Genomic DNA, 10,697 nt, shown 5'->3' with positions numbered 1-10,697 from the left:
AGGACATTTTAAGGTTGGACCGGGACACCGGGACAAATAGTCTAAAACCGGGACATGTCCGGGAAAACCGGGACGTCTAGCAGCGCTACACTTATAGTCATTTATTGAACAATAACAAAATAGTGGTGTATTATGCTATGGAAAGAAAAAGAGGAGTTTTTGCTGTTCAATAAATGACTATAAGTGACCTTAGGGTCAAGTTGCGGGTATGGTATTTTTAGGAACTGTAGTCGAAAGTTCAACCCTTAATTTGAGCCTAAGTATAGGGCTCTATCACATTTTGTTAAATTGCGGTGGGTACTTAAACTTCGCACAAAATCAGGTTTTGCTGTTCAGTAAATGACTACAAGTGACCATCAAGTCAAGGTGCAGGGATGGTATTTTCAGGGATACACCCAGAAAAAGGTTTTGTTATAATAACCATGATTTGATTATAGTGATCAAATGGCATAGTTGGATATGGCGAAATAAATATATAGTTCACGAAAGTCTGCAATTTACTTAAGACTTCTAGTTGGGACAAATGTATATTTGTTAATAATTACTTGATTGGACAACATTGTTAGTTGAATAAAATCATTGTTGAGCAAATATAAATAATGCTTTGGTTGATACAAGTTTTCAATTAATTTTGTGAACTTGCTATAGACTTGAATCAGCTAGCCGTTTAGTATTGGAAAAAAGTTTCAGTTTGACACAAATAAAAATTTACTCGATGTTTGTTGTGTTTACTTTCTTCTTTTATTGGCATATATTAAGCATAAAAATACGTACATATTTACATAAGTTAGTTACTAAAGTAAATACAGTGAAACCTCTCCTAACGGACACCTCTATTAGACGGACACCTCCCTTGGGCGGACATTTTTTCCTATACCAAGTTTTAAGTATAAATTTCGGAACAAATTACTCTCTCTTAAGCGGACACGAACTCCTCATAGGCGGACTACTAAATGGAAAAAGGGGACTTCCCACACAAAATGTGATTGTTATGCACACATTTAGTTTGGTTTGCGCAGTGGTTTAGGTTCGTTATTTGAATTGTCAGAAACCCTTGGAGACTGATAAAAACATGAAAGCTATTGATGGAAAAGGTACTGGCACTGAAAAAAGTTAAAAATAAAACTTACGTCAATCGACAATTTCCCTGTTTTTTATGTAATGAATCTATGATTTTATGTAGTTTATGGACTAAAATGTAATATTTATTTTTATTTTGTTATTACTTAATATGTACTTACGCGCATAAATGAAATGTGCACTTTTGAAAAAATACATGCACATTTTTGTTTGAACGATGTAATATCAATATCTTTTATTCAAATAAGAAATAGTGACTATTCAATTAATTAAAACATTAAAAAGTTCTAAAACCTCTCTTGGGCGGACAAAAAATGACTGACGGTGAGTGTCCGCCCAAGGGAGGTTTCACTGTAATACATATGTATATGGTAATAAGAATTTCCTAAAAAACAACGATGAAGCAGGAACAGTCGTGCGAAACCCCAGGTCAATATCTGCTGGAAGTATACTGCTTTGTTTTTTCCTTGGCTAAATAGACACTTTCAAATTATAATTCACATGAAGTTTATATCCTCTGAAAAACCCCGGTTGGCATCAAACTTTATATTTTTAAATAACTATGCGCGCACCGAAACAACTCGCGGTGATAGCAAAACTGAAACTGAGACAAACAAGTCTGGGCATGTTATAGCACACACTTTTCTTTCTCTGCCTAGCACATCGATCGACATGCCATAGCTTACTGAGTCCTCTGGGATCACATGCGTGTTTCTCCCATATAGGGTTGGCAGATTTTTTATGCGCGAATCAGTACATCAGACTTTTTCATGCTAAAAAAATCAGTACTTTTCAGTACATTTTTATTCAAAGCAAAATTATGAATGTAAGTAACAGATAATACTTTAAATCGCCAGAGAACTAGTTTTAAAGAATAATTTGGTATACGAATAAAATATAGTTCATCAAAAATAAAAGTGTTCTTCATTTTAGCATGAGTGTACACGTCATTGTCACAGAAGCCAATAAATTATTTTATACTAGCAGACCCGGCGAACTTTTTCCCGCCCAAAATTAATTAAAGGCACCCTATAAAATAGCCGCAGAGTTCTCTAAGAGTATGAGATTGATTTCATATATCTCCATATCATGTTCGAGTACTCTACCATGAACACTTCCAGAGATATGCAGTATGAAAAATTCGGATTGTATGGGAGGGGCCACGCCCCTTGCACCTAGCACAAAAAATTTCATAAAGATCGGTCAAGCCATTTAGAAGGAGTTCGACCACTAACACCGCGACACGAGATTTTTATATATTAGATTTTTGACATTTTTGAATACTTAGCAATAATGAGATCATTCGAATCTTCAGTGTTTACATAGTCAAAGAATTCTATACATTTCATTTTAAAATTAATTTTAATTTGAAGCTCACTTTAAACTATTTTTATTAGAAGCCGATTTCACTCTTTGCGTCAGGAAATAACTATATACTTAAGATCCTCTCAGTTGCTTCGTTTGAGTGTGGTATTGAAAAATAAACTAAATTACATATTTTTTGAAAATGTGGAAAAGTACCACTATTTAAGAACTTCATCTATATTTCCTCATGGCTTAAATTAACTTTTGCAACTACGCAAAAACTTTGAAAGACTAAGAATTCGCTGAAAAGAGTATCTAACTTTAGGTGCAATCCCGTATTCCTCGGACTCGGACTAGTAAAACTGTCAAAAAATAAAAATTCGCTCAGAGCGAGAGAGTAACATCGAAAAGTACGGGATCGCTTTCTAGTAAAAAATGGTAACTTCTGTCAACTTCAACATAACCTCCAAATTTTGGTTGCAAATTTTTGCTTATTTTGTATGTAAACACACTCAGCTCACACATGCAAATAACCAAAAATACTTTCAAATTCATTAGAATTTACTTAAACAAGTACATAATTAAATACTTTTCATCATGAATTAGCAGAGTGCACTTTTTTCTTGTTTACAATTTGGTTGCCAAACACACTACAGCTGATCGTTTGACACATTTACCAGAATTTACCAGCAAAAAATTCTCGGACTAAAACTGGTAACTTCTGACAGAGAGAGAACCGTATTTACTCTCTTTTTTGTCCTCTCAATAGTCAGAGAACCGAGTACGGGATCGATTTCCACTTTTATGTCTCATATGCAAAACTCTTTTACAATGTCAGTAAATTGTGAAAAAAGAATTGTAAGTTATAGGCAAAAGCCATTCGAATATTCAAATTTCTTGTTATTAAACTGAAAGTTATTTTCGAGATAATTAGCAACACTCGACAAAAAAAGTCAGCCTTCTTTTTTAATAACTTAAGGTAGTATAAAATATATCAAAGAAGTACATTTGACTGTACTGCAAAGTGCGAAGTACAACGGCTCAAAGAGAAGTACTGTACTTCCGAAAGCAGTACGGTTGGCCACATTAGTTATAACTCCTCCAGTTAAGTAGTAAGAAATTTAGTACTATTTTTATTCATCATAAACACTGTTGACTTTGTCTTTATTTAATAATAAAGATAGAGGCCAAACCACATATTTGAATAATCAATTGTATGGAAGCTATTTGTTAAAGTGAGCCTGTTTCGATGATTTTCAGAATTAGGGCGTATCTATTCATGTATATAAAGATAGATGTTGGTTAAGGCATCTAAATGTTTCCTAGGTAGGTATGTTAGTTAGGGTTTATTTACTGAGATCGGAATATGCAATGTATTTTGGGCCTTTTTTAAAAATATTAAAAACTAACATATGTCTGGCTTGCTTCGCGACGCCTTATAAGAACTTTTGCGTTGACCAATACTAAAATAGTGTTGCTATACAAAAACGATTGTAATCATAGGCCAAGAATAATAGGGCTGAGATAACATTTGGGTTAAGTACTAATATCCTTCGATGTAATGAGCTTTTATTTCGACCTGTGAGATATCTGCAAATATTTCAAGGTTTGCCGAGAGTGTGTAATCTTCTCCTATAATCCTGCTGTTCCACAGGATGAAAGAGTTTTCCCATTCAAACGGGGCCATTGATATTTCTACCGCGTTCTCTCTAATTCAGCACACTTCTTCTTGATATACCCATAACCCGTTGATGTGCTTAGGATACCTGTGGATCTTAATCAATTTCGCACTTCTCTGTATGCTAACTAATACAGGGCGGCGCCGAATGAGCTATATGGTTTAAATCGTTTATAACTTTTTTATTTATGCGATTATTATAATATTTTCTTTTTAAATACAGTATATTATTTGGGATTTTTTTGCAATTAGCTTGGAAAAGTTATATCCTGTAAGTGATGTCCATTTTCTGCTTCGCACATACGTGCTCTTTTTAGCATATTTTCCATAACTTTTCGCAGAATTTCGGGTGTAATGGCCATGATTTCATTTCGAATGTTGGTTTGGAGTTGGTGAATGGTTCTTGGTTTGTTAAGTCACGCTCTTTCTTTCAAATATCCCCAAAGAAAACTGTTAAAAAGAATTCAAACTATATAGCTCATTCGACGCCACCCAGTATTATAACCAAAAACGTGATGTTTTTTTGACCCCTCTGCGCTGGACCGAAGACATTTGAATCCGGTATTTTTTGACTTTCAATGCGTCAGCCCATATTTCTGCCCCGTACAGGAGCACCGATTGGACCGCTGTCATCAGAAGCTTCCTGCGGCATGGCTTCGGGCCGCCCACGTTCGCCATCAGCCGGCTTAGAGCCGCCGTGCTCTGCGCAGCTTTTTCACATACTCCATGGATGTGTTCCCAGAATGTGAGTTTTCTGTCAAGCTTCACCCCTAGCTTTCAAATTTTCCTTATATATATATAAAATAGTACCCTGAAATGCCAGCTTAATAGGGTCGAGGCCCCCCCCCCCCTAAATTTCATTCTGGCTACGCCGATGCATCCACTGACGTTGCGCATGACCTGGTTTAGCTTGAGCTGTGCTAGCTGGACATTTCTTGGTGTTATGATGGCGGCCACGTCGTCCGCGAAGGCGACAAAGAAGGCGCTCTCCGGCATTTCCGTGCGCAACAGACTGTCATACGTGGCGTTCCAGAGGTCCGGGCCAAGTACAGACCCCTGTGCCGCTCCGCCGGTTATACGTCTGTTTCTCTGACCTTATTATTATTATTATTATTATTATTATTATTGTTATTATTATTATTATTATTGGGTTTTAAAACATATTCTGACAAACATATTCTGAGCGTTCAGAATATATGAGTCTGAAAGGAGTCCGAGGTGGGTAAGAAATATGAGCTTCAAAAACAAAAAATGTGTGACTCTTACATGAATATTATAGGACCTATAAATGATCGAAGTTAGGAGCCAGCACTTTGTGGCTATATAAAAACAATAAAGATTCGAAATTTATATCTAAACTTGTTTATACAGAAATTGAAACTATTTAGAAAACAAAAAATATACAAAATTTAGCTGCAGCTTCTGCTATTAAATGTATGTTAGAATGTTTATATGAACTGAGGTATGTATTTAGCCGTATAGCCGAATATTAATAAAACACCTTGGCTTGTCTACTAATGACGAACTAGTTTATTTGCACGGTAGAATCTTACTGCTAACTCAAACTATTGCTAAACATTATTAAAGCTCTTTGCGATCGTATGATCTTAATAACGGTAATGGGTAAAAATACCAAGTAAATAAAAAGGCTTAAGTAAATAAGAGATTAGGCAAAATACATGGCTTGATTTAACTGTAATATGGATAAGCAAAACAAGATTAAGTAAATAAGAGATTAGGCAAAATACATGATGTGATTTAACTGTAACATGGATACGCAAAACGAGATTTAAGTAAATAAGAGAGCAGGTTGAATTTAGTGAATTGATTACTCTATCGATTGTGCTCGATTGTTGATTATGCTAATTTGTGGCTTTCAGCACAGTACTCCCCTTGTTTTTTTTTAAATGATTAAAAATAATCTTATTAAAAAAATTGAGTTGACTCTTAATGTTATGAATTATACTAAATTAAGACATTTTCATGTTTATGCGTTGTTCGGCAGGTATGACTGATTTTCTAATGCCGAAAATTTATTCATTGCACGCTTCATACACTGGCTTGAGCCTATCCACTGAGATTGCTGTTGGAGATCGTTTAAAATCAATAACGAAATACTTGTCATGTCGACTGATGACAGGATACGGTCCCTCATATGGTGGTGAGAACGACGGCCTTATAAGGTCGTTGCGGACTAAGACATGTGTGCACGTTTGAAGGTTTCTGTAAAGAAAGACAGATTTTTTTCCGTGGCGCGACATTTCAGCCGGTGCCAACGTATTAAAATGATTGTTTAAGATACTTAACAAATTCTGCGGCGTGATTCGTTTCTGTGATGGCGTAAGGAGTTCACCTGGTAGGCGTATGGGCTCGCCGTAGACCAGTTCAGCTGGTGTTGAAGCAATATCTTCTTTCCAGGCAGCTCGTAAACCTAAAAAAAACTGCTGGTAGTGCGTCATACCACGACTCATTGTGGCACAAGAGTGCTGCTTTTAGTTGTCGGTGAAAACGCTCCACGAGTCCATTCGCTTGCGGATGAAAAGCTGTCGTGCGTAAATGCTTTATGCCAAATAACTCAGCTAGAGTTCTGAATAATATTGATTCAAATTCTCCGCCTTGATCCGAGGTGATTCGTTTAGGTACGCCGTATCGTGCAACCCAGTGATGGATTAAGGCGCGAGCTACCACTTCGGTTGATCCATTTTCTAGCGGGATTGCTTCTGGGAAACGTGTGAACCGATCAACTATGGTGAGACAACGGTTGAAGCCTTTCGACACTGGCAGTGTTACGAGGTCGATGTGAATGTGCTCGAATCGCTCGGAAGGTGGTTGAAAATTTGCGATTGGAGATGATACGTGCCGTTGTACTTTATTGCGTTGACAACCGATACAAGTTCTTGCCCATTCGCGACAGTCTTTGTTAATAGACGGCCAAGCGTACCGCTTTACTAACAATTTCTGCGATGCTCGAACGCCAGGATGTGCGAGTGAATGCAGGGAATCAAAAACCTTTTTTCTAAGCAGCGCCGGAACATATGGGCGCACTGATCCTGTCGTGATGTCACAATAAACAGCAGGTCCGTTGTCGAGATGAATAATCTTTAGGTTTAGAGGTGTACTGTTGCGCAAATTTGTTGTAGTTCGCTATCAACTTTTTGAGCCTCAGCAAGCTCATGCGGCGTGATGGGTGAGGCGATGGCTTCGAGTCGTGATAAGGTATCAGCGACTATGTTGTCGCTTCCCGATATGTGGCGAATATCCGTTGTAAATTGACCAATGAAGTCAAGCCGGCGAAATTGCCATTGCGACGCGCGTTCTGTGCGGTGTCCTTCAAAATGTGGCGAAAGCGCTTGACCGCGTCGTAGATTGCGTGCAACTCGCGATCGTATTTCGAAAGCTTTCGAATTGAAGGAGGCAATTTTCGGCTGAAAAATTTTAAAGGGTGCCATTCATTTTTCACTCTTTGTTGGAGGACGGCTCCGATCCCATACTCAGAAGCATCTGTAAAAACAGCCCACTCTTACGATGAACTAACAGAGTGGCATCGGCGAGAGCTTGTTTGGCGGCCTCAAAGGCGTGTTGAAGATCTGGAGTCCAGTGGACAGGATTAGATCCTTTAACGTTAGGACCTTTAAGAACTTTCTTTAATGGAGATAAAACTCCTGCAGCGTTCTTTATGAACTTCCTGTAGAAGTTCACAGTACCGAGAAATCCTCGTAACGACTTGATGTTTTGGGTGGGCCCATCTTGACGATGACCTCGACTTTGTCCGGGAGTGCTTTTATTCCATCTTTATTGATGAGATGGCCTAGAAACCTTACTTCTGGTTGAGCGATTTGACATTTTGGCAAATTAATAACCAGTCCTTAGTCTCTAAGACGTTGAAATAGAGATTTCAGATGCTCGAGATGTTCGAGTTCATCTTTGGATGCGACCAGAAGGTCGTCAATGTATGGGAAAATAAAGTCTAAGTCTCTTGTTATTTCGTCGATAAATCTTTGGAAAGTCTGAGCGGCATTCTTGAGGCCGAAAGTCATGTACCTAAACTCAAATAGTCCAAAAGGCGTACTAATTGCTGTTTTTGGTACGTCTTCGGCAGCTACCAGAATTTGTTGAAATGCGCGAACTAAATCAAAAACGGAGAAAATTTTCTTGCCATGCAGATTTGCAGCAAAGTCTTCCACATAACGCAATGAGTAGTTATCCGGTATCGTTCGAGCATTTAAGGGACGATAATCACCACATGGCCTCTATTAGCCAGACTTCTTCTGCACAAGGTGCAGTGGCGAAGACCAGGCACTATCAGAGGGTTGACAGACTCCGAGACTTATCATTTTCTTAAACTCTGTTTGCTCGATCTTTAGTTTTTGAGAGCACAGACGGCGGTCTTTGCACTTCACCGGTGGACCGTCAGTCGTTTTGATGTGATGCATCGTCGCGTGTTTATTGGTCCTAGAAAAACTGATATCAGGTTTAGTGATATCTTCATACTCACGAAGCAGTCTAATGTAGACCGAATCGACGCCGATGGCCTTGATGGAATCGGCTGATTTAGTGTTCAGCAGCATAACTTTGCTTGTTAAGTTGGTAATGCCGTCGCGCAGGCATTTACGCTTCAAATCGACTAACAAGTCAAAATGACTAAGAAAGTCGGCACCGATGATTGGCTTAGTGACATCGGCGACGATAAATCCCCAAGTGAAGTCACGTCTAAGTCCGAGATCGGGTTGTAATGTGATATGTCCATACGTCTGGATAAGCGTTCCATTAGCTGCGTAGAGTTGGTAACCGATAGGGTTGCAAGACGCTTTATTTAATAGGTCACGCGGATAAACGGAGAGATCCGAGCCAGTGTCCACGAGATATTGTGTTCCAGTGATTCGGTCTTTAATGAACAGATAGCGTGAGGAAGTTGCAGAATCACTATCCGCCTCTAGTGATTCTGGTTGGCGTTTCTCTTAAACCTGCTCCCAGTGGTGCGTTTAAGTGCTTTGGTACCGAATTTAGAATGATACCAGCAGATACCAGTAGATTTATTAACGCGCTTACCTGAAGAGCTGCGATTCGTGGCACGATGGTGGTTGCGAGAAGTTGACCTTCCTCGGTGCTGGTTAAATTGATTAGAGAGTGTGTCAATTTGCTGGCTTAGCGCGTTAATTTTCTCCTCCATGGCTGAGTGCATCGATGACGGTTGTGTCTGCACGGCTGCTACACGCCCTTGTACGATTTCATGCAACTTGTCGGCCATGTGTGATTGCTCCTCTAGTGAAGCGTTCGTCTGGACGGCGAGAAGAGCGCGCGTTTGCTCGGGCAACCCGGATAACCATTTTGTTTTAACCACTGCTTCGTCGACATTAGGCGCGAGTGCTTTCAGGTGCCTCAGGAATTGTGATGGTGTTCTGTCGCCTATCTGTTCACCATCAAGTAGTTGGCGAAGTTTAGCCTCCTCGGACTTCGTAAAACAGCTGGTCAAAACCTTTTTGAGCTCACAGTAGGAATTGTTTGAGGGAGGTTTGATAATAAGTGTTTCAACCTCAACGGCGTAGCGTGTGTCGATGAGTGACACGGCATAACTGAACCTATCGATTTCGGTGATGATGTTGTGGATCTTGAACTGTGGCTCTAGCTGTGCGAACCATAAATTGACACGTTCGGGGCAGAAACTGGGAGCCTTTAGCGACGGCGATTCGACCACTACAGGTCTGTTAGTAAAACTTTCATCACTGTTAACCATTGTATGATTTTTTCCCGAACAGGGTTATATCGATATTCGAAAAACTTAAGCGTTAAAAAAATATATGCTTTTGCTAATTACCACAAAAAAACGGCACTCAATGATATTATATTAGTGAGTTACGTAATTACGCCAATTTGATTTTCACATGTTAGTGTCCCTCAAATATCACTAGTGCAGCACAACGGCCTGGGTGCTCCGCAATGCACCAGCGGTGATAATTTAAGCACAAAGATTTTTACAACTCACTGTATAATTAATGCAATTTTAGACCGCGTTTTGTAAAAAAAAAAAAACTAATTCGTAAGCTATCAATGCGTTTAAAAAATATCACGTCGGGGTCACCAGTTTAGCGGTATAGCCGAATATTAATAAAACACCTTGGCTTGTCAGCTAATGACGAACTAGTTTATTTGCACGGTAGAATCTTACTGCTAACTTAAACTATTGCTAAACATTACTAAAGCTCATTGCGATCGTATGATCTTAATAACGGTAATGGGTAAAAATACCAAGTAAATAAAAAGGCTTAAGTAAATAAGAGATTAGGGAAAATACATGTCGTGATTTAACTGTAATATGGATAAGCAAAACAAGATTAAGTAAATAAGAGATTAGGCAAAATACATGATGTGATTTCACGGTGGAGAGAATACAGAGGTGGCGCCGATGACGATACCGCTACTCGGCTCTCAGTGATTTTGACAGAATCAGCTGTTTTGGTGACGTCATAGTAGATAAAACAGCAGTAGTGATGTGCTGTATCAATACTTTTAAGTACCCAATACTCTCGACACTCGGTACCGAAACATTTAGGTTTCGAATAAAAGCGCAGATAGGCCAAAAATATGGAACTGATTCAAATGAAAGATGTATATATGTCGGTTCGATGCCATAATA

The sequence above is a fragment of the Rhagoletis pomonella genome, unplaced genomic scaffold (genome assembly GCF_013731165.1).
Source record: "Rhagoletis pomonella isolate Grant_MI unplaced genomic scaffold, Rhpom_1.0 Rhpom_scaffold_00202, whole genome shotgun sequence".
Classification (NCBI taxonomy): domain Eukaryota; kingdom Metazoa; phylum Arthropoda; class Insecta; order Diptera; family Tephritidae; genus Rhagoletis; species Rhagoletis pomonella.
Note: the sequence above shows the minus strand (reverse complement) of the source record.